This window comes from Triticum aestivum, chromosome 6D, assembly GCF_018294505.1.
Source record: "Triticum aestivum cultivar Chinese Spring chromosome 6D, IWGSC CS RefSeq v2.1, whole genome shotgun sequence".
NCBI classification, from domain to species: domain Eukaryota; kingdom Viridiplantae; phylum Streptophyta; class Magnoliopsida; order Poales; family Poaceae; genus Triticum; species Triticum aestivum.
Window position 1 is genome coordinate 246,969,235 of NC_057811.1, and position 9,806 is coordinate 246,979,040.

Genomic DNA, 9,806 nt, shown 5'->3' on the forward strand with positions numbered 1-9,806 from the left:
ATTGGGTATTTGAATGTCAAACCACCCTTTTGATACATATATTTGGTCCACATGCAAGTGTGTTCGTGTTCTAACCCTTTCCCACGTTTTTTCACCAAATTTATAAAAATAGACGAGTCGGACGTAGCAACCGTCTGTGATCAGGTACGAAAGACATGGTTCCCCGGGACTACCCGTGTGCCACGCCCCTGCCCCTGTCACCCATATGATCACAGTAGATTGGGCTCTATGAGGCTTCCCTCACCCTCTCGAAAATATCTACTCCCTCGCAATCTCGAAAATATCTACCAGCCTAGATGGTTTTTCTGTTTGATAGCATACGGTTAGTATGTGTGGACCGTGTGCAATGTCTGTTACTCCTGCTCTGCTTCAATCAGTAGATCCAAATTTTCAGTAGCCGGGGCACTTTACTCCCACCCGCATTCCTCACAATCTCAAAACTGTCTACTCGGCTGGAGTGTTTTTCTGTTTGATAGCACATTATTATTATGTTTAACCGTGTGTGATGTTCGTTACTCCCGCCCCACTCTGCTTCAATCCCTTGATCCAAATTTTTGGTAGCCGTGCCATTTTACTCCCGCCTAGTAAAATTTTCAGTACCCAAGGCATTTCCTCAAACACCACCTTGGATCCCCCTCCACACACACCTCAAATCCCCCGCTCACACACATACACACCACACCTCCTTCGCTCGAAACCTAGCTAGGTCGCCGCCACGCCGCCTCTATCGTCAACCTTTGCCGGTCTGCCTGTGCAGTTTCACCACTGATATATATACCCTAGCCGCCCTGAGTTTCGTAGATGACTCCTGCGAAACACCCCCTTTCCCACAGATCCCGACCCCCTCCCCCACTGCAGAGCATTGCAGCCTAAGCCGGGCTAAGCTTCCCACGAAGCTTGAGGAGCGAATTTCCCAAAAGAGCTTTACTGCGGCCTCTTTGCCGATGTCAGCATGGTGGCCGCCTAGGAATCTGTGACGCCCGGATAATTAAGCTACAATAACTCTCTACTAATGATGCCACATCACCTCCATTACGGTTACTAATCTCGCGATAGTTCGAAACCGATTCAAATCCAAATTCAAAATCAAACAAGCAATAAAAGTTTTCCAATCTTGAATCTAAAATGTTCGGAGAGAGCCAAATAATGCATAAATAATAATGGTGGAGAAACCAACCTCTTTGAAAGTGTTTGATTGTCCTAAACTAAATAAGATAGTAGCAAAACAATTAATTAAATGCTTTTTACAGTTAATAAATTCCTAAACTATTCTATTTAGTTGCCCAAACTTATGTGGCAGTAGTATAATTATTTAGACAAAATTAGGGACTACTTTTATAGATTATAAAACTAAAATAATTAGGAACTAAAAGAAAACAGAAAAGAAAAATAAGAAAAGGGAAAAGACTAAAACAAAAGAAAAGGAGAAAAGCAAACCCCCCTCTCACTGGGCTTCGGCCCAGATGGCCACCGGGCTAACCAGGCCGGCCAGCTAGCGCCCCCATAACCCCAAAACCCTAACCCCCGATCCCCACTACCCCCACGATCCCCACCCGCTCTCCCGTCCTCCCACACCGCCGCCACCACACGTAGCACACGCGCACACGCACACGCACACATCGTGCCTGGGGAGGGGCGCCCCTGCTCGATCCCCTCCTCCCGCACGGCCGCACCCGACGCAAGTCGCCGCACCGCTAAGGCCACCGCCAGCCGGGCTCGGCGCCGCCCCTCAGGGACTCCTCTGCGCCCCCTCCTCTCCCTCGCGCGGCGCCCGCCTGACGCCGCGGCCTCGCCTCGACGCCGGAGCCACCCTGCCGGCCTGCTTCCTCTCCGCCGCTCGTCCCGTCCTCCTCCTCAAGCCCCACTGCCCCGTACCCTACACCCGCAGTGAGCTCCCTCCCTTCCCCTCTCTGTCCCGCGCGGCCGTCACCGCGTCCGGGCCGCACTCACCGTGCCCGGCCGCGTCCCGCAGCTCCACGCCGGCGCGCCGCCCGCGTCCCGCAGCTCCACGCCGGCGCGCCGCCCGCGTCCCGCAGCTCCACGCCGGCGTGCCGCCCGCGCCGTGCTCGCGGCCACCACGGCCCCGGCCGCGCACGATCGGCCGCGCACGGCGACCGCGCATCGCGACCCCTTCCCGCGCCCCGCGTCGCCTGACCCGTGACGCCACGCCCGCGGCCACCACCGGCGCTCCGGCGCCTGCCCTGCTCATCCCCTTTTGCCCCGCCATGGCCTCGCCGCTGCCTACGCCGGCGTTTCCCCCCTCGCCGTGGCCCAGTTCGGGCGCCCGCACCGGCACGCCCCGGTGCCCGTTAACGCGTGCCCGTGCCCGTTAAGGCCCATAGGGCCTATGACAGTGGGACCCCGCCCCCAGAACGACTTCAAAAAAGAGATAAAATAATAATAATGAATATAAATTTAATTAATTAATTAACTAAACTAATTAATTTAATTAATCCTGTTTAATTAACATAATTAATTAACTAACCAAACTAATCTGTTAATTAAACTAATTAATTTGGTTAATTAGTTAACAGAGTATGACATGCGGGACCCACACGTCAGTTTGACTAAGTCAACACTCTGTTGACTGCTGACGTCAGGCTGATGTCATGATGACGTCATAAAACACTATTCTAGATAATGTTGGATTAAAATAATTAAATAAATGCTAAAAAGTGATTTAAATCTTTTAAAATCAATATAAAATAAACCGTAGCTCAGATGAAAATACTTTGTACATGAAAGTTGCTCAGAACGACGAGACGAATCCGGATACGCAGCCCGTTCGTCTGCCACACATCCCTAGCATAGCAAACTCGTAACTTTTCCCCTCCGATTCATCTGTCCGAAAACGCGAAACACCGGGAATACTTTCCCGGATGTTTTACCCCTTTGCCGGTACCACCTCCTACCGCGATATGGCCCTTTACACATATACCCATGCATATGTAGTGTAGCTCCTTGCTTGCGAGTACTTTGGATGAGTACTCACGGTTGCTTTTCTCCCTCTTTTCCCCCTTTCCCTTCTACCTGGTTGTCGCAACTAGATGCTGGAGCCCAGGAGCCAGACGCCACCATCGACGACGACTCCTACTACACCGGAGGTGCCTACTACTACGTGCAGGCCGCTGACGACGACCAGGAGTAGTTAGGAGGATCCCAGGCAGGAGGCCTGCGCCTCTTTCGATCTGTATCCCAGTTTGTGCTAGCCATCTTATGACAACTTGTTTAACTTATGTCTGTACTCAGATATTGTTGCTCCGCTGACTCGTCTATGATCGAGCACTTGTATTCGAGCCCTCGAGGCCCCTGGCTTGTATTATGATGATTGTTTGACTTATTTTTATTTTTAGAGTTGTGTTGTGATATCTTCCCGTGAGTCCTTGATCTTGATCGTACATGTTCCATGTATGATTAGTGTACGGTCAAATCGGGGGCGTCACAGAATCTGACGACGATGACTGAACCTGGACAGAGCCTTTTAATCAGCGGGATAGAGTATTCTGGCATTTCGCGGACACCGGCTATGACATCAAGGTCGTCGACAACGATGGCTTGACGCGGGCTATGTCACAGGTTAAGTTGCCCACCCCCAACCCTTCGAGTTCGACAGCCGTCGATCTCATCGAGGGCCCTGCCGCTGATCTCCGATGGCTCATTATGAACAATTTCCCATGCTTCATCGCCATGGAGCCCCTTTTCTCATTTCTAAAGGACACGTTCTGTGACGCTGGCTTGGGATCCTCAGCTGGCAAGTCAAACCTCATTAATGGCGACCACGAGGAGGCGCCAATCTGTGACAAGTGAGGAAACCCATGATTTGTTTTCCCGTGCCTCTTCACCGGGGGAATCCCATGATTTGTTTTCTCGAACCCCTTTTGTAGTGAGAACATGTCCAATATTTATTGCTATATTTGGTTGTTTGCATTACGCCTTGTTTATTTCTACTATTTTGGGTTGTTCAGTTGTTTGTAGTTAGCATATGTCTAGTTTCAATTGCCATCTTTGGTTGTTCGTAGTATGCCTTGTTTGTTTCAGCTATTCACAGTGTGATGTTCTATATGTTCTAGTATGAACTGTGCAGTTCAATTTCATCAATACCAATTTTAACAATAGCTCTATGAATGACTATATTTTGTTGCTGTTAAGCATGTTGTACTCCCTCCGATTCTGTTTAGTTTGCATATAAGGTTTGTCTAAAGTCAAGCCTCGTAAAGTTTGACCAACTTTATAGAAAAAATACCAACATTCACAATATGAAATCAATATCAGTAGATGTGTCATGACTTAAATTTTCATATTGTATAACTTTAGCATGGTAGGTGTTGATGTTTTTCATATAAATAAGGTCAAACTTGATGAAGTTTGACTTCGGACAATTTTTATATGCAGAGTATAAAGGAGCGGAGGGAATATTTAACATGCCTTTCCATTTGATTTAACAATGGCACTGTTTGGATACTCTAACTTAGCTAGAGGTTAGGGTTAGTTTCTAGCTCATGACAATTAAAAGGGAGAGAGACAGATTGGTGGAATAGTTGATTGTATTGCTTGAGCCTCGTGGGAATATATATATGAGTACATGGTCATCTTGGAGTAAAAGTCAAGGTAGAATAAATCCTAAGCTATCCTACGTTTCCTAAATAACAATGATACTCAACATTGACTAACGCTAAACTAACTCTAGCCAAACAGGTGTTTGGATGACAGGGTTAGATTGACAATAAATGCACTAGGAGAACTAGCCCCAATTAGCACCTCTAGGGTGGGATAGTTATTTTGGGTGGGTTAGACGCAACTAGCTCAAACTAGCCCTCATGTTTGGATACTTTAGGGCTATTTGAGCCCAAACTAGCTCAAACTAACTATAACCCATGGATCCAAACAGGGCCAATAACTAGTGTACTTAGACCTGCACAATACAAGTTTCAATGACAATGTTTCCTTGTTTTTAAATATTAGGCATGTTTTAGTTAATAACACACCTTTCCACTTCTTGTTTTTAAATATTAGGTTTTTAACAATTTGGTCTTACACGTGTAGGTCCTGCTGTCAGAGGTTTTGACCCACTGTTCGACCCTTCTTGCATATGGGGAAATGAGTTGTCCATGAATATCAGTGAAGTCAAGAAACTCAGAAAGATTGTTAGGATAAAGAAATTAGCGACAAAAAAACTACAAGATTTTTGTCTGCACAATGAAGAAGACATCAGTTCACTACAGCATGGTTCTAACTGTTATACCTTGTCTTTTTAATTTCTTTGCGCCATTTCAAATCTAGAGAAGATATTTATGCATATCCTTGTGTTTAGGCCTTTCCAAAGAAGTTCACTGATGATTACCTCTCAAACCACCTGTATGGATAGGAGGCGAGGAAGGTATTCATACAACACCCACGGGTCAATATCGAAGTCTTCCTAAAGAGGACGAAGGATGGACGGCCAATCATCCATAGGCACTGTCCTAAAGTTGCAAAAGACCTTCAACATCAATGAAGGGTCAATATTCGCCTTCCACTTCAGCAGTTTTCCAGATGAGATTCATCTATCTATGTACCGTCTGTGATGCTAATTTCCAAAGCTTATAGATGTTGCATGTGAAACTTGTTGCTGGTGCAATTGTGTAATGGGGTAGGTGAGTGCTGAAGCTATATGGTGTTGTACTCTGATGTATTTCAATTATGAAATCCTGCTTCCTTAATGCAAAAATGAAATATATTGTGTGCTTAATATGAAATGTCAATTTGATTAATAAATGGATTATTAATAATAGGCCAATTAGCATACTAACTACCAATTAGCTTGCTAATTGGGCTTTTCTCTTGCAAACGGTTATTGAGAAAACACCGTGGGTGATGGCCTCAGACAATGCACACAATTTGTAGGAATAAAACATGTTGGATCAATGAACAATCTCCCACGACTTCCTCTTGAAAACTGTTTGCGTTATACTACCATGCGCAAATGTTTACCACATAAAAAGTGCGTGTGATGGACAACCTATGCCACACAGTTTCTTCTATGCACCTTGTGTGATGCATTCAATAATGCAAACGGTAAAAGTGTTAACATCATCTGCAGTGGCAACACTATCACAAATGATTTAATGGGGAAAATTGTGTGTGTGATGTACGTACGAACAAAAACGTTTTCCCTGGATTGACTGTGTGGGATGTACATAGGAACGGTAAGGTACTTCTTGGATTGGCTGTCTGGGATGTACTTACAAACAGAAATGTATTCCTTGTATTGACCTTGTCGGCATCCTGGGAACGGGGGTCCCCAGACTTGCATGCCTGCGGCCCACGGCGTGGCTCCACCAGCGGCCATGTACGGCCCATCTTCACTAGCAAACACTCAAGACCCTCGCGAGGCAGACGACACAAGACCTCCTCAGGGGCGGCCTCACCAGGCTGGCTCGCGAGGGGTGAGAGATCAAGGCAATGGGCACCTCGCGAGGTTCCTGTGACGCAAGCCATGACGACCAAGGCCAGGCGGGCGCCAGCGCGTGTAGTGTACTCGTTTCCTCTTTGGTGCTAAAGAGGCAGGCGCAGGCGAGGAGTCCCGAGGCATCAGGCAAAGGTTTCCATATTGGTGCAACAAGACCAAGACCAGTAGGACGGCAGGACGGAGGTCACCGTGGAGCCTAGGACGGCGTCACCACTAGAGCCTTTGGCAGGCGAAGACCACCTTTAGTGAGGATAACTTGTACTGGTTGTCTTCCTTCAAATTTGGCCGTTGTTGGATCCCTTCCCGCCTACATTTGGGAAGAGGACCAGGGCCTCTATAAATAGGACTAGCCACCACAGTAGAACTCATCTCATCGGGGATCGGATCCATTCCATCCTCACACACAACAGCTCACCAAGCACAAGAGCACCTCTCCTCAGGAGGTTGTTCTTCCCTTGTACTTGTTCATCCTTAGCCCAAGAGGCAATCCAGCACACCACACTGGAGTAGGGTATTACACCACATCAGTGGCCCGAACCAGTATGAACCCTGTGTCCCTTGTTCTTCGGGTTCGACGTGCTGAGCTTTGAGATCGTGGTGAGTGAGCGAGTTAGAGGGAGGGAGAGATTTTCCTGCGCACCCCAGTGTTCAAACCTTAAGGGTTTTGCCGGAACCCGAAATCCAACATTTGGCGTGCCAGGTAGCGGTGTGCCGAAGCCTCTCTTCCATCAGCAGACCCGCCAACGCTCTACAGTGCCGATGTCCGACGACCCGAGGGCCAACGCCGACCACTGGGCAGCTTGGTCAGCCCGGGCGGCGTCGTCCGCCCAAGAAGACCTCAACTCCGTGCTCCAGGCGGCACGCGCACAGCCAAACACCGCGGGCCACGGGCGGCACGGTCTGACGCCTTCCACCCTTACCGGGCGGCACGCGCGGGCCGCCGCAAGGGCCTCGAGCTACACCGTGGCGACGACGCCGCACACCCGATGGGAGCAAGCAAACATGAGGGCCGCACTCATAGTGGCACGGGAGCTGCTGCGGTGCCGACTAGCAGAGAGCGGCCGCGATGCGTTGCTGGAACGCGTCCCTCAGCTGCTGGATGCCGCAACAAGGGTTACGCCGCTTTTCTGCTCCCTACCTACGCCTCAAGTCATGGTCAGATCACACGGTGGGCCTCGCCGTGCCCGCACGATCCCAGGCGCACCGGGAGGGTTCATCAGCAGCGACGCCGCCAGTGGAGCCGGGCACCCAGCCGCACCCGTGCCTCCCCCGGTGGGCGCAGTCATGAGTGTTGCCCCCTACGGCCTGATAACCCACAAGTATAGGGGATCGCAACAGTTTTTGAGGGTAGAGTATTCAACCCAAATTTATTGATTCGACATAAGGGGAGCCAAAGAATATTCTCAAGTATTAGCAGTTAAGTTGTCAATTCAACCACACCTGGATAACTTAGCATCTGCAGCAAAGTATTTAGTAGCAAAGTAGTATGGAAGTAACGGTAACGGTGGCAAAAGTAACAATGATAGTTTTGTAGTAATTGTAACAGTAGCAACGTAAAAGTAAATAAGCGAAGAACAATATGTGAAAAGCTCGTAGGCATTGGATCGGTGATGGAGAATAATGCCGGATGCGATTATTCATGCAACAGTTATAACATAGGGTGACACAGAACTAGCTCCAATTCATCAATGTAATGTAGGCATGTATTCCGAATATAGTCATACGTGCTTATGGAAAAGAACTTGCATGACATCTTTTGTCCTACCCTCCCGTGGCAGCGCGGTCCTAGTGGAAACTAAGGGATATTTGCACAAAATTTGTACAAAATTATATATGTCCCTTAAAGCAGCTTGTTTCTTATGAGCAGGGAAATATTTAGCAGAGAAGTAATAAATCATATCCTGGGGACTACGCACACAACCAGGATCAAGAGAATTAAACCATATCTTAGCATCACCCTTTAATGAGAATGGAAATAATTTAAGGATATAATAGTAGCAAGTTTTCTCATCATTAGTGAACAGGGTGGCTATATCATTTAATTTAGTAAGATGTGCCACAACAGTTTCAGATTCATAGCCATTAAAAGAATCGGATTCAACCAAAGTAATTATCTCAGTATCAACAGAGAAATCATAATCCTTATCAGTAATAAAGATAGGTGAAGTAGCATAAGCAGGATCATATTTCATTCTAGCATTCACAGAATTTTCTTTCAGCTTAACTAATAATTTCTTAAGATCACTTCTATCATTGCAAGCAAGAAAGTCTCTAGCAGTTTCTTCATCCATAACATAACCCTCAGACACAACAGGCAATTCATATCTAGGGGGAGAATCTTCATCATCACTTTCATCAATATTATCAGTTTCAATAATTTCATTCTCTCTAGCCCTAGCAAGTTGTTCATCAAGAAATTCACCAAGTGGCACAGTAGTATCAATCATAGAAGTAGTTTCATCATAAGTATCATGCATAGCAGAAGTGGCATCATCAATAACATGCGACATATTAGAATTAATAGCAGAAGCGGGTTTAGGTGTCGCAAGTTTACTCAAAACAGAAGGTGAATCAAGTGCAGAGCTAGATGGCAGTTCCTTACCTCCCCTCGTAGGTGAGGGATAAATTTTGGTTTTCTCGTCTTTCAAGTTCCTCATAGTGACCAGCAGATACAAATCCCAAGTAACTCAAAGAATAGAGCTATGCCCCCGGCAACGGCGCCAGAAAATAGTCTTGATAACCCACAAGTATAGGGGATCGCAACAGTTTTCGTGGATAGAGTATTCAACCCAAATTTATTGATTCGACACAAGGGGAGCCAAAGAATATTCTCAAGTATTAGCAGTTGAGTTGTCAATTCAACCACACCTGGATAACTTAGTATCTGCAGCAAAGTATTTAGTAGCAAAGTAGTATGGAAGTAACGGTAACGGTGGCAAAAGTAACAGTGATAGTTTTGTAGTAATTGTAACAGTAGCAACGGAAAAGTAAATAAGCGAAGAACAATATGTGAAAAGCTCGTAGGCATTGGATCGGTGATGGAGAATTATGCCGGATGCGATTATTCATGCAACAGTTATAACATAGGGTGACACAGAACTAGCTCCAATTCATCAATGTAATGTAGGCATGTATTCCGAATATAGTCATACGTGCTTACGGAAAAGAACTTGCATGGCATCTTTTGTCCTAACCTCCCGTGGCAGCGGGGTCCCAATGGAAACTAAGGGATATTAAGGCCTCCTTTTAATACAGTACCGGACCAAAGCATTAACACATAGTGAATACATGAACTCCTCAAAATACGGGTATCACCGGGAGTGGTCCCGATTATTGTCACTTCGGGGTTGCCGGATCA